At 43.4% G+C, this 24,696-nt stretch overlaps 1 protein-coding gene and 1 pseudogene across 2 annotated transcripts in view; one reads left to right on the top strand and one right to left on the bottom strand.

Annotated features, from left to right (window-relative positions):
- KCTD1 (potassium channel tetramerization domain containing 1) overlaps nt 1-24,696 on the bottom strand; it is a 208,210-nt gene that overhangs the window by 180,769 nt on the left and 2,745 nt on the right. The window lies entirely within an intron of this gene.
- On the top strand, nt 5,350-5,742 carry LOC116561387 (annotated as a pseudogene). Its single transcript, XR_004273407.1, has one exon. The product of XR_004273407.1 is annotated as a 60S ribosomal protein L37a-like (transcript).

Raw genomic sequence — 24,696 nt, 5'->3', positions numbered from 1 at the left:
ACCTCCTTGGTTCAAGCGATTCTCCGGCCTCAGCCTCCTGAGTAGCTGGGATTCTAGGCACCCGCCACCATGTCCAGCTAATTTTGGTATTTTTTGTAGAGATGGTTTCACCATGTTGGCCAGGCTGATTATGAACTCCTGGAGCTTGGCCCTTTCAAGGAACAAAATAGGAGCCTCATCTGTCCAGAGCAGTGGTTTCTAAGGTGTAGCCCACACAACCCTGGGGTCCCTTGAGACCCATACTAGAGATCAGCAAGGTCAAAACTGTGTTCATAATAATACTAAGGTATTATTTGCTTTTTCACTGTGATGACCTTTATCTGAATGGTGCAAAAGCAGCAATGGTAAAACTGCTGGTGCCTTCCTGCTAATATAGGCAACAGCGCCACACTGCCTGAGTGATCATTGCATTTTTCACTGCTGCACATTTTTTTTAAAACCCCCAGTTTTAAAAAAAATCCAGTTTCACTTAAGAATGTTCTTGATAAAGCAGCACAAATTGTTAATTTTATTAAGTCCCTTGAATATATGTCTTTTTTGTTTTTCGGTTTTTTTAGAGACAAGGTCTCACTGTCACCCAGGCTGGACTGACACTGGCACAATCATGGCTCACTGCAGCCTCAAACTCCTGGGCTCAAAAGATCCTCCTACCGCAGGTTTCCAAGTAGCTAGGACTATAGGCATGCCACCATGCCCAGCTAATTTTTTTTTTAATATTTTGTGAAGACAGGGTCTGCTATGTTACCCAGGCTGGTCTCAAATTCCTGAACTCCTAGGAATTTGAGAGGTCAAGGCGATCCTCCCACCTTGGCCTCCCAAAGTGTTGGGATTATAGGAATGGGCCACTGGGCCCAGCCACATGGCTGCTTCGTGTTCTGTGTTGCTGACTGGAAGTATGCAAAAGCATTTTTGCTGCATACTGTGCTATGAAGATGGTCTCAAGGAAAAGCGCTTGTGTGGTTGAGTTGTGAGCTGCACTAGCCACTTTGTCATGGAACGCCATTTTATCTGAAAGAACAAGTGGCAGACAAACTATGATGACTGAGACTTGGGTAACTGACAGATGTTTCCTTGACTGAAGGATGCTTATCACCGAAAGGAAGAGAACCGGTAGTCTTTGCTGCCAATGGTAAAACCGAAGCTCTCAAGTGAAAGCTTTAGAATTTTGGAAAACTTGTATCTGCAACTGTGACCTTAATATCCTTCCAACACTTATATATGCTTTTCTGGTAAGATTGGTGGTGATGCTATTCTAGTTACCCATTAGACAATGTAATCTCTAATTTTGCCACTGAAATTTACCAAGATCTCCTTTGTGAAAAGCTATATTTCATTTATAAATAAAGATACTGGAATTCTAAATAGAATAGAATCAAGCACCTTATCAATAAACCACATAGGGCTTATTCCAGGAATGCAAAAATATTTTCATAGCAGGAAATTAACATATCACTACACTCATGTATCACTTAACCATGGACATATGTTCTGAGAAAAGCATTATTAGGCAATTTTGTCCTTGTTCAAACATCACTTAAATAGAATAAAAATATTTCCTAAAAATCCTCCATCAAATCCACTACAGCATTAAAACCATTTCATTTAAAATCAACATATAGGCTGGGCACAGTGGCTCACACCTGTAATCCCTGCACTTTGGGAGGTGGAGGTGAGTAGATCACTTGAGGTCAGGAGTTCGAGACCAGCCTGGCGAACATGGTGAAACCCCTTCTCTACTAAAAATACAAAAAAATTAGCTGGAAGTAGTGGCTGGAGCCTGTAATCCCAGCTACTCAGAAGGAGCCAGGAGAATTGTTTGAACCCAGGAGGCAGAGTTTGCAGCAAGCCAAGAATACGCCACTGCATTCCAGCCTGGGCAACAGAGTGAGACTCAGTCTCAAAAAAAAAAAAAACTAATTAAAAAAAAATAAAATCAACATACAGACAGGAAACTTTGCTCTGACCATTACAATTTGACTTTGTCGTGAAAGATTTAGTAAATGCAATAAAAAGGAAGTAAACAACTGAAATAAACACTTGAAAAGAAGAAATAAATATTTTTGCTGATGATATGAAAATCTAAGAGATCCTGAGTTTCTAAATAAAATTAGAATTAATAAGAGAATACAAGAGTATGAGGATATAGGATAATGAAACATATTATTAGCTATTATCTATTCTAATAAGCATATATAAATGGAAAAGAGAAAAGTATCCTCTTCATAAAATAGTGAACAAAAATATCTAGGGATATAAGTACTAACATAGCTACATCTATATGAATAAAATTCAATCTTAGTAAAGGTCTCAAAACAAGGTCTGAACAAATGGAAAGATATACCACGTTCTTGGATGTGAAACGGAATATGTCATAAAATTATCAATTCTCCCAAAGAAATATATAAATTTTATGTAATTACGATTAGAATTGCAACAGTCTTGGGAAGGAGTGAGGAGGATAAATGGATAAAATGATTTAAAATTTCATAAGGAGTGCATTTATTCACTTGAGAATAAATGCTCAAGAATAGCAGGAAAATAATAAAAAAGAACAGTGAAAGGGGAATTGCCTTACCGGCCATCAGAGGGTATTATAAAGCTGTTATGAAGTAAATATTGTATTGGTATGAGAATGAGAAATAGATCAGTGAAAGAGAAAAGAGGATCTAGAAATGGTCATGGATATGAGAATGTAATATACATCATATATCAAATGTGGGAGTTCAACTTAGTGGGAAAACAGTAAATTATTTTAAAAACAATACTGGTTGTCCCTCTGAAATAAAGTAAAATTAAATCCCTATTTTATACCATGCACAAAAATACTTTCCCCAGAGAGTAAAGTCCTAACTGTACACAACAAGACGACAAATTATTGTAGAAGGAGGCTTCACGTATAATCCAAGGACAAGGAAACCTTAACAAGACCGGAAAACACAAGAGGCCATAGAATAAAGATACAGTTGACCACATCGTAAATGTGGTATGAACCCATAATATACACAATTATTATTTGTCAATTAAAAATAAAATAAGATAGCTACCCCTGAAATGTGTACAGTATTAAATATTCTAAGCAAATTCAAAATGCAAATGATAGATTTGGAAAAAATACTTGTAACCCAAACCACAAAGAATGTACTTATATTGAAACAGATTTTATAATTTGGCAACTCAATAGAAAAATGATGAAGGAATAAGAAAAGGCAATTTATAGAAGCACAAAAGCAGAGAGTCAACAAATGTACAAAAAGATGCTTGAATGTACTGTCGTTAGGGAAATGCAAATTAAAGCACTAATGAGACATCATATCATGCCTATCAGGCCTGCCAAAATTAAAGACAACTAAAACATATATTACAAAGTTGAAATGTAAATTGTACAGCATTTTGGGAAAGTAACGTAGCAGTATCTATTAAAATTTGAAATATACATACTTAGAAGAATAAGCAAATTGTGATACATGCATACAACAGGCCACTCAGCAATCAAAAGGAAAAAACTATGCTACGTTCAACAGCATGGTTATATCTCAAAAACATGCAGACAAAATAATCCACATATAAAAGATTCCAGACTATATGATACCATTTATATCGAATTCCGGAACAGGGAAAACTAATCTACAGTATTAGAATATATGCATCAGTATGTTTAAATATCTCATTATTCAGGGTGGCAAAAAAGTGGGGGAAAATGAATCCTCATTAGTACAAAATGGGAAAATGAATCATGGATGTGTACTCCTAGACTAGCATGCTGCCAATGAAGAAGAAAAGAATAGAGCTACACTGGTTGGCTTGGAGGGATTTCTATACGGTATGATTCATAAGTGAGTGCAGAAAAGCATTTATGATATAATCCATTTTGTGAAATGATGGTCGCAACCTCCGTATCAAAATGTGTACATATGTATATGCATGTGTGTGTTGTGGTCTGTTCCTCATTATAGAAATACAAAGGAAAATATGGAAAACACCTATCAGGCATGTTAGCATGGGCTACACGTGGAGGGGAGGGAAGGAAAAGTGGAAGAAAGGGGCATGGAGCTAAAAGACTGAGCTAAAAACAACAGTATGTATGATATGATTACATGTGCACATTTATATAATTAAAATTTATATTTATAGAGGATTACTCAAGTAAATGCTGTCAATCTTGCAGATATTTTAAATTTGGATTCAACTAGAACTTCAGAGCTCTGTAATTGGACTACATCATCTTGGTCCTTCTTTATCTTTACTGAATTGAACTCCAGCTCTATTTTACAGAGAAGAAACCAAAGCAGTAAAGCTGAATTGACTTGCCCAAATGAACACAGCTAGGAATTGGCCAAGCATGGATCTGAATCCGGGCAGTCTAACTCCACAAACCACACACAACCCTGGGTATTTGCTGAACGCCCTCTGAGGCTGTAGCAGAAAGGAATGAGGCAAAATTTAAGAGAGCGCCAAGAGACTCAGAAAGCAAAAGAAACAGCATTTAAAAAACATTAATGTTGAAAACATCCACATTGAACAAAAACATCAAAATTTTCAATCTAATCCCAGCTGCCTTGGAATTTTGTCTTTATCAACTTTTGATCTGTTTCTAATTATAGCTCTTTTGCATTAATTTTTATTTAAAAAATTGCATTAAAATATTATTTATATCAGTTTCTGAGTTTTTTCGTGTCCCTTAAATGTTGTGCTGGACCTGCTCGTCGCCATCATTTGGCCAGCAAGTGACACTAAGCAAAACCTGTGTAACTCAAAGGCTCAGATTTCTCTTTCATAAAGTGGAAACGACAAGAGTTTCCCTGCTCACTGCGCCCACAGGACTAGGGTGAGAAACTAAGACGATACGAATACAAAATTGCTAGTGCAACAGGCATATTCTTGCTACCGGAGTTGCTCATGAATGGATAAGCAAGTTGAATCCCCAGACCTGGTCGTGCTCCTGCATGCCCAGCGTGCCCACACCCATGGCTGGAAAATCGCCTGGAACCTAATGCGTGTTTGAATGGCAGCCACAGGAACCTTCCCTCATCATGCCCCCCTCTCCGCCGTTCCGAGCATGTGGTGCAAGAACAGATCTCTTAAGCTAGAGCAGTGCTTCTTCAACTTAACTGCAACATAAATCCCCCGGGGATCTTGTTAAAAGCCACATCAGTCAGTCCAGCGTGGGGCGCAAGGGTCTGCATGTCTAACAAGCCCCAGGTGATGCTGAGGTTACTGGTCCACAAGCCACAAAGCTTTCAGGACCGAGGAGCCAGGCTAGAAGCTTGGTGAATGAATGGATCAGAAGGACTGTGAAATGCCCCCAAATAATGACAGCCCTCTCCACGCCAGGAACTGTTGTGCACAATCCTTAAAAGAGCCCTGGGAGCTCTCTGGGCTCGGATCTAGTTCGAGGCGACATGGTCAAACATACCAAGAAAGTCGGGATCGTCAGTAAATACGGGACCCGCTATGGGGCCTCCCTGTGGAAAATGGTGAAGAAAACGGAAATCAGCCAGCATGCCAAATACACTTGCTCTTTCTGTGGCAAAACCAAGAGGAAGAGACGAGCTGTGGGGATCTGGCACTGTGGTTCCTGCATGAAGACAGTAGCTGGTGGAGGCTGGACATAGAATCCCACATCAGCTGTCATGCTCAAGTCCACCATCAGAAGATCAAAGGAACTGAAAGACCAGTAGACGCTCCTGTACTCTTTAAGACATCACTGGCCTATAATAAATGGGTTAATTTATGTAACAAAAACAACAAAGAGCCCTGGGACACAGGTTCTTTTATGAGGAAGCCCTCCAGCCAAAGACCACCAAGAACGCACTTCTAGTCATGCCCGGGTAGATTAATTCAGCTTGCTGCAGTAAGTGAGGGCACACACCAGGAACTGCGGGAGGGAGTGGGGGGGCTTATTACGGGCTTGTGCTGGGAGAGTCTAAGGAGGGGTTAAGGAATGGGTGGACAGTTTTAGACTGAGGGCAATCCAAGAGCAAGGGCGATTTGTCGACTGGGGCTATCTTGATCATTTGTCCAGGAGGGTGGAAGATTAAAGTGGGCTAGGACTGCTGTGAAGAGAGAAGCAGTAGTCAGGTTAGTCAGAAGAGGGAAGAGTTTACGTTTGCGGTTGCAGAGTGCCCATCTCTCTGTTTCATGGCGGTCTGGTTGCTGGTTTGTTCCTACAAGGTCACGGAGGGACCCTGTCTGATGATTGTTTTTATTTATGTGAGTGACGGTTAGGTTCCCCTAAGAACATCACAGCTGGCATTGTCCTTTGACCTGAGCAAGCTGGGACCCTGTGCCTCTCAGGGCTCCTCACACTGGAGCAACTTCCTGGAATTTTCTGGATCCCTCCCTGCTGCCTGAGACTGGCCAGAGCTGGCAGTGCCGTCACACCAAGATGTTCTGAGTCCTGACTGAAACATTCATTTCTCCCACTCAGAGCGCTCTCTGGATTTCTATTAGATTGGTGAAAAAGTAATCACGGTTCTTGTTATTAATTTCAATGGCAAAAGTTGTAATTACTTTTGCACCAACCAATATCTGAGCATGGGGTCACTGGATACCCTTAGGACTTCACACCCACGTGATCACCCATGGCCCTGTCTGGACACCTCCTCCAGGAGGGCAGCCTGGCAAGTGGCTTCAGCTGCCAGAATGGTCCTGCCATGCTTTAGAGAAACCCAAACTGTTCATACAGATGGGCCCCCATGAAAGTTATTTGCCTGGGACTTGGACATCCAACAACTAGACCTCATTCTAACCTAGCCAGCACTTGCTGGAACTATTTTCACTTTGTTGAATATTATCATTCTCATTATACAGAAGAGGAAACGGAGGTTCCCAGAGGTTAAGCAACTCCCCTGGAATTCCACAGCCGAGAAGCGGTGAAGCAGGGATTCCCACTGCTCTCACCTGCAGTGGTTCCTGCCATGCCTGGCTCACTCCAGAGCACCTCGGAGAGCTTCAGGCCCCTTGTCTGTGCTCCAACTACCGCTGATGCTACCAAGGCTGTGCCTAGTTTTCAAACCGTTTAAATTGTTTTTTTTTTTTCCCTGTGTGGTACTTGGAACTCTCCATGTGTCTCCCATGTTTTGCTCTTACCCCTCTTCCTCCTCCTGACTCTATGGTCTCTGGATTGCTTCCGATTAGGCGCCTCCCATGCTCCTTCTGAACCCCAGGCCAGATTTGCCACAGGACAAAGGAACACTCCAAATTCGTAAACTCTGGCTTTATGTGAACCCTGGAGACTGAACAACGAAGAATGTTCTGTCAAATGGCAGGAGGACTATCCAGATTGCTGGGGGCGGTGCTGATGTGAGCTGCAAGGAGGAGGCGCTGGGTGTGTGGGTAGAAATGTGCAATGTGTTAAGGCTTCTATTATGGGGTCAGCCCACCTAGTGTGGTCACCCTCCCCTCTGCCGATTTCAAGAGCTGGAGACAGAGGGAAGTCGGGCCATGACTAAGAAGCCTGGCGTCCTTTCAGTGGAGAAAGGTAGCCCTGTCACTTCAGTGGGATGAGGCCTGTTTCTTATTGTTGCAGAAGATTCCAGAACAGAAAAGTATTAGAAGGCATGTCTGTGTGAGTCCAGCAGTCGGCCCACCCTAGAGGCGGTGTCTACAACGGGAGGAGCCTGGGCTTTGGGGTCCACTGACTCGGGCTGGAATCTCAGCTTTGTCTGTTTTTTAGCTGTGCAGCCCTGAGAAAGTTAGGTAAGCCCTCCGTGCCTCACTTTCCTCATCTGAAGAGTGGAGATGAGAATGCTTTCCTCAAAAGGTTTTTGTGAGAATTGAATAAGGGGGTGTCAGCAGAGTCCTGGCACCTTGTAGCTATTATCTTTTTTTGTAAGGTTAGACCATCTTACCAAGGACAGTCTGAATTCATCGGCTGGCTCTCCTGGGTGTCACTTCAAAAACGTAAGGAAATCTCTCCCATATACAGTTTATTTTTAAAAAATCAGTTGCAAATTAATCATCTGTCAGTATATCTAGGTCTTTTGCACTCACTTTACATTTTCAGCCTGTATCATACCTGCAGGTAATAAAGTTCAAACGCACTGCAGCTTGTTATGTAACAGAGCGTTTTTCATTTATCCAGAAACTCCCACACTCCGCGGTTCAATGCCAAATCAGTCCAAGTTCATTCTCTTCATAACCTTCAGAATGTCCTAGAAGACACTTGAATATCTTCCTTTTCTCCTTTAATATTTTATTTATCTCTCACCCAAGTTTTTCCAGTAGTTAAAAAAAAAAAGTCTTAAAATACAACTGCAAAACTATTCCAGGCCCGAGCACAGCTTACAATTCATTTTTTAACCTCAGCATTTCTGTTCTGAAGGCCAAGAGATCTGCTGGCCGTTCAGAGGTAGCAGCAGCCACAGTGGAGGAGGTTTAGTTAGCAGCCCTCGTTTTGGGGTCAGTTGTATCAGGTTTGAATCACGTCTCTACTGCTTCACGGTTAGCTGTGTGACTGTGTCTCATGTTAGGTGGCTATGATGTTAGTATTGGCCACAGAGGCTGGTCGGAGTCATTGGGCATGTATGGGGAAGTGCTCCGCAAGGCAGCAAAGGGCATGTGGCCAGGAACAGGAGCCGTGGGAGCTCTCGGTGCTGTCTTCAGCAGCCAGTCCACTTGAGAACAAGACCTCGCCCCTTTTGATTCAACTACAGCCAATTGCCTCTTTACTGACTTTCTGTTTTTGTTTTAAGATGGAGTCTCGCTCTGTCACCAGGCCAGAGTGCATTGGTGTGATCCTGGCTCACTGAAACCTCCATCTCCTGGGTTCAAGTGATTTTCCTCCCTCAGCCTCCCGAGTAGCTGGGACTATAGGCATGCACCACCACGCTCAGCTAATTTTTGTATTTTTAGTAGAGATGGGTTTTCACCATATTGGCCAGGATACTCTTGATCTCTTGACCTTGTGATCTGCCCACCTTGGTCTCCCACAGTGCTGGGATAACAGGCGTGAGCCACCATGCCCGGCCTTTACTGACTTTCTGACCTCTGCATGTTATTCATTTTGCATAATATTATTGTCCATATCTGTTCCTAAAATGTTGCTTTTGTCTTGTTGTCCTCAAAAAAATCTTGTAACATTCCCTCTTGCTGAGTCTTGTTTTTAGAGCCCTGCATGCAACAGCGCCCCTCCCTTTTTTGCCTCTCTATCCTCTACCTCTCTTCAAACCGTGGAGGATGCTACAGATGTTTAGAGATGCCCACGGGACTGTGACTCAGCCTGCAGACTTAGGGAGCTCTCAGTCTTGGTGAGCAACGCATGTTGCCCCAGAGTCCCCATGGGAGAAACACCTCCCCCCAGCAAAGCTGGCATCTGAACCATGGAGGAATGCTTGAGTCCAGGAGTTCCTAGTGTGAACAGAGGTCTCGTTGGGCAGTAGTGAAGTCAGAAGAGCTGAGAATCCCTGGGAAGTAAGGACACAATAAAAAGAGAAAATGATGCAGGACTCAGCATCTGGAAGCCAAGAGGCCTGGAGAAGGTGGAGCCTGGAATGCAAGTGGGGCAGTGGGAAGAGTCGCCAGGACATCTGGCTGAGGCCAGCACATGCAGGGCTCCCTAGGCCGGGCCCAGGGCTTTGGCTTCTACCTTCTAGGCAGTGGGAGGTTATTGAACATGTTTAAGCCAGGATGTAACATCATGTAATTTCCAAAGAAAAGATCAGTTTAATGGTTGTAAAAGGATTTCATGGTTATTACAGAGAATTGGAAAAATATAGAAAAAAACTAGAAAATAAAAATCCTATGGCCCAGAGTTAAACATTATTGTATAACAATTGAATAAGGATAAACATGATTGATAACATTACTGTATTCTTATTATCTCTCCCCCGCCCCATCATAGCTACTGTGTAATGGGTGCTAATTACGTGTCAGGCTCTGTTACAAGGGCTTGCTTTGTTTAATCCTCACAACACCGCTGTGCTGTAGGTCAAATGCTGATTCCCATTTACAGATGAGGAAACGTTCAAAGCCTGGGTCGCATAGTTGGAAGTGGCGGCGTACGACTCCAGGCCCAGACGAGCAGCTCCAGCGCCTGTATTCTGAATCCCTGGGCCACACTGCTGCGCGGGGGCCACACTGCTGCGTGGGGGTCACACAGCATAGAACCAATACACACATGCATGAGTAGATGAACAGTTTTGTTTAAGATAGGGTTTGGCATCCTAATATTCTGACCTGGGTTGTCAAAAGAGAATTTTGGTAAGAGCAGTAAGGAGCTTGTGTTGGTGGGGAGTGGTTTACAGAGAGGAAGTAGGAGCGACAAGTGTGGTGGCCACAGCAGGGGTCCGCAGAAAAGAGGTCTAAAGGATAAAGTCCAGTGGTCCAGAGGAGACAGGGTAGATGAGTGAGGGTAGAGAATGAGTGTGGCTGAGCACAGTAGCTCATGCCTGTAATCTGCACTTAGGGAGGCTGAGGTGAGAGGATTGCTTGAGCCCAGGCGTTCAAGACCAGTCTGGAAAATATAGTGAGACATCATCCCCACAAAAAATTTAAAAATTATCTATGCATGATGCCACCCACCTATAGTCCCAGCTACTGGTGGGGCAGGTGGTGGGGGAGCCAGGCAGTGGGCCGTGATGGTGCCACTGCATTCCAGCCTGGGTGACAGAGCGAGACCTTGTCTCTGAAAAACAAACAAATAGGAATGAGAGTGAGAGGGGATGGAGGCATGGATGCAAGAGACCCTCAGGGGGTAGGAATGACCTTGATGAGCCTGTGTGTGAGCAAATGCACATACACCGTGCTGCACAGGCACACACGTGTGTCTGTGTGTCCAGGATGGATTGAGGCAAAGCAAGGAGTCAGGAAAATCATGGGGATTCTGTACTGAGCATCTGAGCACTTATAGGAGGGAGAAATGTTCAGGAGAGCAGGAAGGTGACAAGGTTACTTTGGGACCTTCTGAGAGTGTGCTGTCTGTGAGGCGGGGGCGTGCACTGGGCAGGTAGACACACGCAGAGAGAAAAACAGAATGGAGTCAGCTGCACTGATTTGTTCTAAAGTCAAAGAACATGAGGTTCCCTGGAAAGAGTGGTCAAAATAGAAAGAGGAGGCATCTGCGGAGGATGCTTGGGGACACAGAGATGACAAGGACAGCAGAGCTGGATGGTACTGTGGGATCGAGATCTGAGAGAGTAGCCAAAATCCCAGAAGCAGGGTGGATGGGAACAGGAAAGGGGGCTGCATTTGCGGTTTTCCTCCCCAAGCTCCTGTTTCTGCCGGATTGATTTCCTACTCGCCTTTTAAAATTGTTTTCACCTGCAGTTCATCTCACTGTCCCAGCCTGGCTTGCTGTATGCGTATCTAAGGCCTATATTTACCCTCACCTCCTCCAGGAAACCTCCCCAACCCACTGGCTGCTGGGCCTCGCACTGTTCAAGTTCCCTAACCCACTGTCATTTACCAAGTTTCTCCCAAGATTCCAAGCATCTGGGGGCAGCGCCTTTGCCTTCCTTGCAGCCCCACGGTGCCTGAACACAAGGTGCTGATTAATTGGTTGCTTGTAACCCACAGCACAGAGTGTAATATTTTACTTGTATAGTTTGGAATTTTAAAGATATTCTTTCTCGAGACACCAGAAGCTCCTCTGCCCTTTTTAGCTCAGTCACAGCTTTGTGAATGCTTCCCATGGCATATTCTTCCCTGTTGGGCTAGCATTTTGCTACTCTTCACAGGCAGCCTGAGAGTGAAGTTTCACCTTCTGTTCAGTTTCCTTTTTTCATTTCCCCACTGGTCTCTAACATAGTAAGCCTCCCACCCCATCTTGTCCCCAAGCTATGACAACCCCCATCCTAGAACCCCTGGCGTAGTCATCCTGGCATGCCATATTTGCCTAGCTGTTTAACTCTTTGTAGGTATTCATCGATCTGATGCGATTAGTTGGGCAGAGCCTGCTCCATGCCCCTTTTCTAGGGACAAAATCAGTACCTACAGTAACATTTCAACCAGCCTTCTAGGAAACTCTAATGGCAGATAGCAGATCTCGAGATGAGCTTCACCATTTCACCTTGAGTTCCTTCGAGGCTCATAGGTTCCATCTAGAGCCAGAAGGAATCCTCACTCATGGACACATGCATATGTGTACATACGTGTGTATATGTATATCTATACGATGAGGACCGGTAATAATTATACTGACAATGGCACTGATGACAATGAGCACCGTTTTCTGACCACTTACTACACGCGGGGCACTATGCAAAGTGCCCTATAGATGTTGCTCTATTTATTCCCATCTTCCTTGCCTGACACTTTCCCAAGCCCTACAGAATCTTGGGCTTAAGTTGGTTTTTTGGCTTTCGTTGTGGGGAAGTGACAGAGTAGACCCAGGAACCCTTTGTAATCAGTGCAGTTGCTTTGGAGGGAATCCACAGCAGTGGAAGTGAATGTCCTAATCCTAACTCATCACTATGTCTTATCATCTCTCCTCAGGGAGAGTGACCACGGCTCTGGATGCAAGACATCAACTTAGGGAAGCCATGACCCTTGTCCCCTCCCAGCAGTCGGTGCCTCTCAGGCATGTCCCGTGATCATATTCCGCGAAGTTAGCAATGGTTGATGGGATTCTAATTAACTAATTAAAAAGAAAATACAAATGTTTAGGAGGGAAGAATTTCCTGAGAAAGAATAAACCAGCTTCTCAATTCGGATTTTCAGTCCTGCTTAGGGCTATTACCATTCAGGAGGAAAGTGGCAGGAAACTGACAGTACTGATGTTGAAAAATACAAACCAGAGCATTAACTAATCCCTATTTCCCTAAGTCATTCAAAAAAACAGTTAAGGAAGCAAGAAAGGGGACTTCACAGAGAAATATGTTGGATTCAGTGACAGGCAGAGATTACATTTGGCATCTGAGGTCAGTTAAGTAGCGTGAAACACTGAAAGACTGCAGAGGTTGCGATCCCAAGAGAAGTTAAAAATAAAACCTTTTAGAACATGTTCCGTCCTATGTTTTGTAATGCTGTCCCATTTTGAAAAGGCGTAAGAATGCACTAAATGAACACACTAGGAGGAAATGTAATTTGAAAAGTACAACCTGCGGGGAGGGGAGGAAGGCGGAAGGTGTGAGAAGCCAGATGGCGGTGGGCGGGAGGGGCGTGTGCTGGCGTGAGCAGGGGGCCAGGGAAGTGGAAGCAGGAGGCAGGGAGGTTCTGTCTTGTGTTGAAGGATGGTGTGTGAGTGAGTTCAGGCTGCCATAACAAAATAGCACAGACTGGGTGGCTTTAACAACAGAAATTTATTTCCCACGGTTCCTGAGGCTGGGATGTCCAAGATCAAGGAGCCGGAGATACAGATTCTGGAGGGGCTCTCTTCCTGGCTTGCAGGCAGCCACCTTCTTGCTGTGTGCTCACACAGCCTCTTCTTTGTGTGACAGCAGAGAGGGGCTGAGCTATCTGGTGTCTCTTCTTATAGGAACACTAATAGTATTGAATCAGGGCCCTACCCTTACAAACTCCTAATTACTTTTAATTATATCCCCAAAGACCCTATCTCTAAATACAGCCACCGTGGGGGTAGGGCTTCAGCATATGAAATTCGGGTTGTTTGACAGATGGTTGTAGGAAGGGGCCAATGGAGAGGGGAAAGACAAGACACTAGGAGGGACAACAAGAAAGAAAGAGGATTAATGAACCCATGGTGGAGACTTGGTGTCAGGAGTAGAGGCAGTGGACCTCTCACTACATCAGGAAGCAACATTATCTGATAAGTGGGGATGAGTTTGGAATTTGGGAAGAGCAGAGATCTAGAACAGCCTCGTGGGGGATGAAATCAGAAGTTAGCTGGGTACCGCCACGCCACATTAAGGGACACACTAAGGTGAGCTAATGTGACTGCCACCCAGAGATCGGCTTACATGTCACCTCTTTATGGGGGTCACACCTGCTTTAATTTTTTTGCATAGCACTTAATCGTATCTGATTTGGTTCTCATCCCCACCCTGCCTAGAAAGTACACTCTGTGAGATCTTGGATTTTTTGCCTTGTTTATGCCTGTATTTCTAAGGCCTAAGGTAGTGCCTAACATAGACAAAGTCATGCAAATACTGGATGAACGGATGGCTGTTGTAATGGCAGCAGGAAGAATTATGTGACAATCCACCAGTGCCACTCAGGACCCCAGGATCAAAAGTGAGGAAGAAGGAAGGTTATCCAGGACCAACTGTTGGCAAGACAGAAAGGACAGAGAGGTCAAGGCGATGGAAGAATTAAGGGTGGTGGCCGGGTGCAGTGGGTCACCCTGACCAACATGGAGAAACCCTGTTTCTACTAAAATTATAAAATTAGCCAGGCGTGGTGGCGCATGCCTGTAATCCCAACTACTCAGGAGGCTGAGGCAGGAGAATCACTTGAACCTGGGAGGTGCCGGATTGCACCATTGCACTCCAGCCTGGGCAACAAGAGCAAAACTCCATCTCAAAAAAAATAAATAAATAAGAATTAATGGTGGTAGTAAGCATGTTATGGAAACAAGAGTCCACTGAACTCAGGCTGAGTAAGGAGGGAGAGGTGACAAGGAAGACAGGCAGTGGCGTGAGTAAAGAGGAAGCAGGGGCCAGGTGTAGTGGCTCACACTTTAATCCTGGCACTTCGGGAAGCCGAGGTGAGCATGTCACCTGAGGCCCGAAGTTTGAGACCAGCCTGGCCAAATGGTGAAGCCCCCTCTCTACTAAAAATACAAAAATTAGCTGGACGTGGTGGTAGATGCTTATAATCCCAGATGCTGCGTAGGCTGAGGCAGGAGAATCGCCTGAACCCAGGAGGTGGAGGTTGCAGTGAGCTGAGATTGCACCATTCCACTCCAGCCTGGCAACAGAGTAAGACTCTGTCTCAAAAGAATAAAAAAAGAGAGAGAGAGAGAAAGAGGTAGCAGGGAAGGGACTGCAAATGGCCTCGAGGTCGAAAAGCAGGCTTAGTGAGAAGAGTTGGAGAATTAATATACTCTGGTCAACAGAATGCCAGGAGTGAAGGATTGCTGAGCTGCAGAGATGCCAAGTGATACAAATGGCCAACCTGTGTCTGTGGCAGTGGGTTGCCCACATGAAGCAGAAGTGAGAGGTACTGAAGTTTAGCCCATCAAGGCACTGCAAAATAGGGCAGCCTTTCCTAACGTGTGTGTTCCAAGAATAGTAATTCTGAGAGTTAAATGGTACTGACAGAATAAAGGGCTCTGTGGTCAAGTAACTTCAGAAAATGCAAGTTAGAAAACGGATTCCCCATATTGCAAGACTTCTACAAATCTTCAAAATATTTAACAAGGCCTCAAAAGAGGGTATCATGTTTCCCAGACTTATTTGACTAATGAATCCTTTTTTTTTTCATTTTTCAGACATACGGTCTCACTATTGCCTGGAGTGAGATCCCATCTCAAAATAATAAAGTGCAGTGGTGTGATCATAGCTCACAGCAGCCTCAGAGTCCTGAGCTCAAGTGATCATCCTGCCTCAGCCTCCTGAGTAGCTAGGATTACAGGCACATAAATCCTTTTTTGTTTTTTTTTCTCTTTGAGACAGATTCTCACTCTGTCACCTAGGCTGGAGTGCAGTGGTGCAATTATAACTCACTGCAGCCTCAAACTCCTGGACTCAAGTAATCCTCCTGGCTCAGCCTCCAGAGTAGCTGGGATTACAAGCACATACCATCATGCCTGGTTATTATTATTACCATTATTGCAGAGATGAGGTCTTGATATAGTACCCAGGCTGGTCTCAAACTCCTGACCTTAAGTAAGTGATCCTCCCACCTTGGCCTCCCAAAGTGCTGGGTTTACAGGCATGAGCTGCTGTGCCTAGCTGTGTGAATCCTTTTTAAAATTTCCATCCAGGATCATCTCTAGGGTTTACTGTTTCCCTAGAACAGGGGTTTTCAAAGTGCAGTCCCTGGGACAGGGGCATCAGCATCCATTGAGAACCTGCTAGAAATGCAAATTCTCAGGCCTCATCCTAGAACCACCTAATTGGAGCCTCTGGGAGTGGAGACAGAAATCGGTGTTTTAACAAGCTCTGCAGACAATTCTGATGTATATTAAAGTTCAAGAACCACTGATCTAGAAAATACTTTGGGAAGGCTGATTCATATTCATAATGGAAGGGGCTACTTGGTAAAGGGTTGGATAAGTCTTTCATATTAATGCTGAAGCCATATAGTAAGACTGCAGAAGTGAAATGAAGAAAAATATGAGTCCAATCATAATGTGCAAATTAAGATTGCAATATTTACTACTAGTCTAATTAATATATCACATCAACATATTAACAAAAATGATATTGGATTGGCTATTCTTTTGGATTATTCATGCTGTTACATCCCTCTGCTAGCATGGATCAAGAGCTGACTCCTCTCTAATCTACTTTGTCAAGTTGTTAGTGGGAGCAGGAGGGAGAAAGAAAGAGAAATGAATTTGAAATGTATTTTCTTTCTCTTCTTTTCTTCATCCTTTGACAGAGGGACCGAAAAAGTAATTATGAGGCCAAAAAGTAGACAACAGTAAAAAACAAAGAAAGAAGACAGATCATATGTAAACTATATCATCAGCACTTGAATTACCAAACTTATCAGAAGATATAATTTTCAGGTGTTAAAAAATGTATCTGTCATGCTCCTTAGCAGAATAATTTGGAGATGTTCTTACCAGACATTTATAGTTTGCAGAAGAGCTGTCAAAAATAACTCAGCTATATGAACACTTCAACTGTACAATGAAAAAAAAAGTGTGACTCTAAAAGGAGTCTGGGTGTATGTTTTCAAAAGTAAAATTTGAATCTTAGCCTAAAATCTAAAATGCATTTTGACTCAGAGTTTTTTTAAGAGGGAAAAAGAAAGAAGACCCCTTGAACAATTATGCATAGCTAAAATATTGAGCTTTTTAAATGATGTGAACTTCAGCTAGAAATGTTTCTAATGCATTTAGACATAAAAATATCAGAAGGGAAAAAATAGCATATGCAAAGATTTGCATGAACACAAAGGTTTAATAGGAAGAAAAAAAAAAAGAAAGAAATTTCTTAAGATGGAAGTGTGCAGAATTTCCATTGTCTTTCACTTACTCTACCTTGACTCACCTTGCAGCAATATACATGATTGGTCAGGTCTATGTGATACCATTGGTCTTGAACTCCTGTGGCTCTTTCTACTAAGTGGGAATGAGCTAGACTGGAGCAAGCCTAGATCAAAACCCGTTTTTCCTATAGAAAACCACCTGCACTTCTTATAGAGATAGAGTGACTTACGCAACCTTTGAAAGATTCACATTTCAGATATTTTGGATGTTTGAACTAAAATATTCTCAGCCACTAATAAAGACTGAATTCAGCTGGGCATGGTGGCTCACGCTTGTAATCCCAGCACTTTGGGAGGCCAAGGCGGGTGGATCACGAGGTCAGGAGTTAAGACCAGCTTGGCCAAAATGGTGAAACCCCGTCTCTAATAAAAATACAAAAATCAGCTGGGCACAGTGGCAGGCACCTGTAATCCTAGCTACTTGGGAGGCTGAGGCAGCAGAATCATTTGAACCTGGGCAGCAGAGGTTGCAGTGAGCCGAGATCGTGCCACTGCACTCCAGCAGGGGTGATAGAGTGAGACTCTGTCTCAAAAAAAAAGGCTGGATTCTGAAATTTTGGCCTTGTTTTGAGAGTTGTCTCTTCTACCAAACCTCATTTGTGCAGACTCATAAGGTAGGGCCCAAAGTTAATTAGACTCTAGATCCTAAAACCTGCCTTCCATCCCAGACTTAGAATGGCATTTCTGATCAGGGAGAGACCGAGGAAGTTCATACTGCAGGTGAATTTCTTTGACCATTGTGAGTTCCACGGAACTCGTGGGCAAAGGAGCAGACCCTCATAGGTGATGGCCATTTAACAAATCACCTAGGTTTTTTTTTTTTTTTTGAGACAGACTCTCATTGTTCTGTTGCCCAGGTTGGAGTGCGGTGGTGTAATATCGGCTGATTACAACCTCTGCCTCCCAGGTTCAAGTGATTCTCCTACCTCAGCTCCTGAGTAGCTGGGATTACAGGTCTGTGCCACCATGCCTGGATAATTTTTTTTTTTTATTTTTAGTAGAGACAGGGTTTCGCCATGTTGACCAGGCTGGTCTCAAACCCCTAACCTCAGGTGATCCGCATGCCTCGGCCTCCCAAAGTGAAGAAATTACAGGTGTGAGCCACTGTGCCAGGCTTTAAATCACTTAAATCTTCTTACCTCTTCATCAAATGATGATGGAGACTCTTAGCAGGGGAAGCAGCGCTAAACAGGAGTGGAACCAAACCGAATCTCTGCGGGCCATTCACCATTTCTGGAAATGGCTATGAGGCTATGAACATCCAAGGTCCCCTAACTAAAATTTTAAAGAGCAAGACAATTTAAAAAATGGTTCACATACCTTGTCATGTACAATGGGAGCATAAGCCCCATATAGTCCAACTGCCGATTTCTCTTATTGCTAAGTCAATTACAGAGGGAGTTACGGAGGGACCCACCCTTTAGCACTTAAATAGATTGCGGTATTGTCATTAATTTGTATCCCTGCATCCACGTGTAAATTAGAGCAGAAGTAATTACACCTCTTTGGAATGACTTTATTGTGTTTCTTTATTATGTTTCTGAGTGGGCACAGAGTATTTTTTCCTCATTTGTTAAGATGAGGAAGGTCATCGTTCCCACCTTTATAGAGAACCTGAAAATACGAGAGAAGTTAAAATATGTAAAGTTCCTAGCATATGGAAAGTGCTTAATTATTAGCTATCAGTAATTACTAATCAGTATTAGTAAGAGGCAGCCACATCTAGAGACTAAGAGCAAAGACTGGAAGCTTGAATGCACAGTTCAACTCCTGTCTCCGACACTCACCATATGTGACCCTGGGCAAGTTATTTTATTTCTCTGCACCTCCATCTCCTCATCTAAAACATGAGAATGCCAGTGATATCACCCTCTTAGGTGATGGATGAGGATTCCATGAGTAATATCTTGCAAAGCCCTTGAGAAACAGTCTGGCACTTAGAAGCACTGTATTGGTGTTACACACTCAATTCTTACAACAACCCTCTGAGGTGGTTTTCCTCACTCACATTGTATAGATAAGGAAACCAAGGCGTGGGGGTCACACAATTAACAGTGGGTCTCTATTTCTAACCATCAGAAGACCAAGTCATTGCACAAGCCCACATAAAAGGGCTTCACATGGGTCTTCAGTAGCACACGACACTGTTCCATTCCCTGGCAGCCCATGACTGCCTGAGACTGGGCATTACCTTTACTAGTAGACCTGATCAGTTTCGGCATCAAGTGCTCTCAACCCAGAGCCTGTGGTAGCATGGTAGACGCTGGCGGCTGACAGCACTTTCTTCAGTTTATTTGATTAAATGCAAAGGAAAGCAGGCCTCTTATGGGTCATATCTCTGGGAAACTGGTCGTAAGTGGATTGCACCAGATAACAAGGTCTGCTTCCTCCCTCCTCTCTGCCCCACAGCCCAGGAAGAAACAGGCGGCTCGGAGGTGTTCATCCTTCCAGCTGTCCCCGTTGAGCCTCGATTATTTCGGTGAAGGAACAAAGGCAGTTTTGTTTTGTGTTTTTATTTTTTTGATAGAGTTTCGCTCTGTCCCCAGACTGGAGTGCAGTGGCGCGATCCCGGCTCACTGCAACTCCGCCTCCTGGGTCCAAGCGATTCTCCTGCCTCAGCCTCCCGAGCAGTTGAGATTACAGACGCGCGCCACCAGGCCTGGCTAATTTTTTGTATTTTAGTACAGACAGGGTTTCACCATGTTGGCCAGGATGGTCTCGATCTACTAACCTCGTGCTCCGCCCGCCTCGGCCTCCCAAAGTGCTGGGAAAAGGCAGCTTTTTAAAGCTGGCTGGGTTTTCCTTTTCCAGGAGAGGAGGCAATGGTGGGAAACTAACAGCAAGACCAGAGGCGATTCCGTTTATTTGCGAATGTGTGTCACTGCCATCTGCTGGATGGAATGGGTATCAGACCGGGTCCCGTGTTTCTCTGCAGTCTCAACAGGCAAATTCAGTGATTCCCCTTGTGGGGGTTCAGAACCTGCTGGTGTATTTGCATCATTTCATAGCATAAGTGTCTGCAGATTTCAGATATCCCACTCACAGGAAGACCTCCATGTGAGTAATCAGAAGGCAAAACAGGACTATCTTTGAGGCAACATCTTAGCATCAATACTTTCCCAGATCAAATTTGATCTGTTCCCAAATGATAGAGCTAATTGTTTAGAAAAAGTCCATAACCAGCAGGCAAGGGCATCTGGCAGAACTTGGGTCCTCTTGTCAATGGCAAAAAGGACTTACAGGGAAGTGAAATCAACAACTGACTTTATTCTTGTCTTCTCAGAAATTCTGTGTTCATGTATCCAACAGTTATTTATTGAGCACTTATCTGTGTGTCAGGCACTGTATTAAGGAACTGAGAAAACGAAGGTGAATAAACACAGTCCCTACTCTTAATAATATATGGATATTTTCTGAGTGCTTATTTTGTGCTAGACATATACGTCCTGTTACATCTCATTTTATTCTCTGAACAACCCTAGGACTACTATTATCTCCTTTACAATGATCTCATATTATTATTTCATTTATAGTTCAGAAGACTGAAGTTTAGAGAGAGTAAGTAATTTAATCAAGAAAATATAGCACAGACTCCAGAGATGAAGTGGGATTTGCATACGGGGTACTGAGAGTGAATGGGAGGATCAGTACCATGGACCAATGTAGCTTTTTCTACCCTCCACCGCCCACTGCCACCCCGACACATAGAAAGTCTGGGTCTTTTGTTTACACACATTTTCTGTTCCATTAGCTACAAATTTCCAGCAAAGTGAAAATGCTACAAAAACAAGTTAAGTGATAATAGCAGTAGATGATTTGGAAAGATTTATCAGGAAGAATATCCCTTCCTCTAGCCAGCATTTGAACTCTATCTAGTTAACATTCTCTTCAGTTCATAACCCTTCTTCCTAATAGCAGCATTGGTGTTGGCAGCAAGGGCTAAATTGTTGTCAGTTCTCATTGGACAGAAAACAAATCCCTATTTTGACAGAGTACTTGTGAGTAAACGATTTGCTCAGCAAGAGGTAGAGACCAATTCACATGTTCTGATCACAACAATCTCACACTGTTTTTGGTTTTTTCTTTCTCTCTTGGCTTAACAGTCGGGTGCTGCTGTTGTAGGGACTACAGAGGTGAGGGGGAAGAGAGGAGAGGAGGAACGGAAGCTGGTTTCAGAACAAGCAAGCCCTCTTAAATAGTATGTCCGGGACAGAAAGGACTATGGGTGTAGATGAGACGGCAGAATGCCTAACAGGGGCTAATGGCAGGGTGTTAGTCAGCCAGCTGAGTTAGAATACCTGCTCTGCAACTAGCCTAGTCTTTGACTTTAAGCAAAGCTCATAACCCTTCTAATCCTCCAGGCAAGAGGAGATACAGCTGGGGTTAGGGTAGGGGAAACACTGATGGAAGAGTCTGAGATCTACTTAGAAGGGAAAGTTAGTTGGCCGGGCATTGTGGCTCCCACCTTAATCCCAGCACTTTGGGAGGCTGAGGCGGGCAGATCACTTGAGGTCAGGAGTTCAAGACCAGCCTGATCAACATGGTGAAACCCTGCCTCTACTAAGAATAGAAAAATCAGCCGGGAATGGTGGCGGCTGCCTGTAGTCCCAGCTACTTAGGAGGCTGAGACATGAGAATCACTTGAACCTGGGAGGCGGAGGTTGCAGTGACCCGAGATCATGCCACTGCTCTCCAGCCTGGGCGACAGATCAAGACTGCGTATCAAAAAAAAAAAAAAAAAAAAAAAAAAAAAAAAAAAAAAAGAAGGTAGTGAAGTTTACAGAGCCTAATAAAAGGTTGGGTTGGCCATAGGTGAACAAGGGGAGAGAAGTGCCAAGTGGACACCAAGTGGGGTAGGTGTATAATAAGATGGACGCAGAATACTACTTGCCTCACAGTCTTCTTTGGAGTGCTCAGGGAGGTAGGTATTCCACATCACCTCTGCTACTTTTTTCCCTAAATCTTAGCCATTGATGTTACCTGTGCCTGGGGTTTCAGAGGCAGCTGGGATAAGGTGGGATTAATGTGGCCCGAGGGACTGAGGCAGGCAGGGGCCAGACTTGGGGCAGCTCCTCCAGAGAAAGTGCCCTTTGGGGTTGCTTGGTACTACTTATTTCTACTTCAGTTTGACATACTCTTATTTTTCCTCTTAACAATCCTATAAGGTAGGTTTGACAGATGGCATCATTCCCATTTTTATAGAGAAAAAGGAAAAGGCCAAAATGATGCTTGTTTTTCCAACTGGAGTTTGCCCTCAGGGCCATCCACATGAGAATCACCGAGAAAAGTAGCTTACGGAATTGCATTTGTACACCCCTACGGAGAGAGTGATATTCTAAGTATTCTCAGTTGAGTGATTTGCATCACTGTGTCAGTTATTTGTATGTAAATGGACTTTTTAAAAGCGTCCAACCATTCATTTTATAATCATTTGACATGTCGATAATATTTTAACACAATTAATTTGCACCATCAAAGCACAGGTTTGTTTCAGAGGGCTCAATACAGGCCTACTTTAATGATGAATTCCAACTTAGTCAAACTTAGATAAATGGAACTACGTGGTACAACTTCATAAAGGAAAAGGCATTTTGGATAACAGGACAAAAAGGGAAGGCAGATTCGTGCCTGATACACTGTAGGCACTCCAGACCCAACTGTTGAACAAATGGAGGGATAAAAGAATGACTAGATGCTTTGCTTTCCTTTGTGAATGTAGTTACATCGGATGTGAATGAGGCTTCTCACTGCTACTTAATCTGGCTATTAGAAATAAAGTGAAAGATACAAAATCCACCTGGGCTTCAGAATTCCCATGTCTATTCAATTAACATGCCTGAAACCTTGGGGTCCACTTGACAATTCTTTCTTCTTGTTCACCTATGGCCAAGGTTTTATCAGATTCTGTAAACTTTCCCCTCTAAATAGATCTCAAACCCCTTCCATCAGTGTTTCCCCTACCCTAGCCCCAGCTAGATCTTCTCCTGACTGGATAACTGTAATAGTCCTCCAAGGGCTACACTGCATCCACCTGGGTCCGTCTAACCACTTCTCAGAGTGTCTCCGTCTCTCAACTCCAGCCAGGTAAGCCTTAAGTTCCTCCCCCTTTGCTAAGCCTCTCCTGGCTTGGTAAAATGCTGTCGCTTCTTCTCTTTCCCTGGAAGTTGGTCTCTGTTCTCTCTCTCTTCCTTGCCCAGTCCTCTTCATCCTTTAGATCTCAGTTTGTGGCACTTCCGACCCTGGTCCGGGCCATTTTGCCCCCTCTTTAAGTCAGTGCTAGGGGAACCCATATTCCTTTTCCTTCAAAGCACTCATCTCTGTCGGTTGTCCAATTATTCAATGAATGTCTGCCTCTCTGTCTGGGCTGTAAGCTCTAGGAGGTTGGAGGCTCTGAATGCTTTTTCTCACCATTGTGTCTCCAGCATTTAACATAGAAGTTTTTACACAGCAGGCACAAATATTTGTTCAATGAATGAATGGACCTAATGAACACAGCCTTGTTATTCTTAAAGGATAATCTCTCTGTTTTGTTTTCTGCAGTTATCTCAAACCAAACTCATCAACAAGCAAAACATTATTTACATCTAGCACGTTTTTATGAATGAAAAGCCAGAGCGAGTTGTGTCTCACTTCTGCATGAGTAAGCTATTAAAATAAGCATATATGCTTGCATCCAAAAATTTCATTTTTATTCCCAAGATAGTTCATTCTAAAGATGGAGCAAATAAACACTCTGTTTGCTTGGGAAATTATAAACTGCAATACAAAAGAAGGTTCAGAAATGCAGTTTAATAAACAACGGAATAAAAGCGTTGGTGAACTGATGGTTCACAACATCATTTGAATGACTCAAAAGCAAAGCAAATGGGAAAAGCTCTTAGTAAAGGCATCACATCAAAAGCAGAAAACTATCATTCTGATTCAGAAACATTAAGGCAAGAAAGCATTTGTGCAAGCAATTGTTACTGCTAAACACAGAGCTAAATGGAGGTTTAATTTAAGAAAGTTCTCGGATAAAATACATCTGTTACTAATTACTCTTACATTTAAAAACAAATTGCTTTGGATAAATAATTTGATGCCAAAAGGTCCATAATGCATTATTCAACGCAAATCGAATAGTATGCTTTCATCATCATCTAGTTGAAGTCTTACTGAAGTTACTTTCCTAGTACTTAAGTGGTATAATTTGTCCAATGATCACTGAAGCCTACCCCCAAAACTAAATATCTCACATCAGAGTAAGCTGAATGGTCAGTAAATCATTATTACTTAAGTATGAACCAAGCTATTACTGTGCACCCCTACTATGCAAGCCCCAGCAAAGAATTACAAACACAAAAATCTTATAGCTAGAAGAGAGACCTCTAGTGTGTGTTGGAGAACTTTATATTGTGCTCCAGGCATAATTAATACAGCAAAATCACTGCAGTCATTTTGCATACGGTGGTGGGAGATTTTTGCCAAATATCTTTCACACTCAATTCATTTCAAAATTTCTTCCCGGCTAATGTGTGACATTTTTGCCTCATTAGTTAACGATCTTCTTAGGAACATAAGCCTAACCCAATGAAGTTTTCTCATTGATGCAAAGTTTTAAAGTTTCCTGGTCACCTTTGCAACCTAATTAGTAAACAT

Source organism: Sapajus apella, unplaced genomic scaffold (assembly GCF_009761245.1).
Source record: "Sapajus apella isolate SASKATOON/1434 unplaced genomic scaffold, GSC_monkey_1.0 scaffold29, whole genome shotgun sequence".
Lineage (NCBI taxonomy): Eukaryota > Metazoa > Chordata > Mammalia > Primates > Cebidae > Sapajus > Sapajus apella.
The sequence above is the reverse complement of the archived record's forward strand: the minus strand, read 5'-3'. Positions and strand labels throughout refer to the sequence as shown.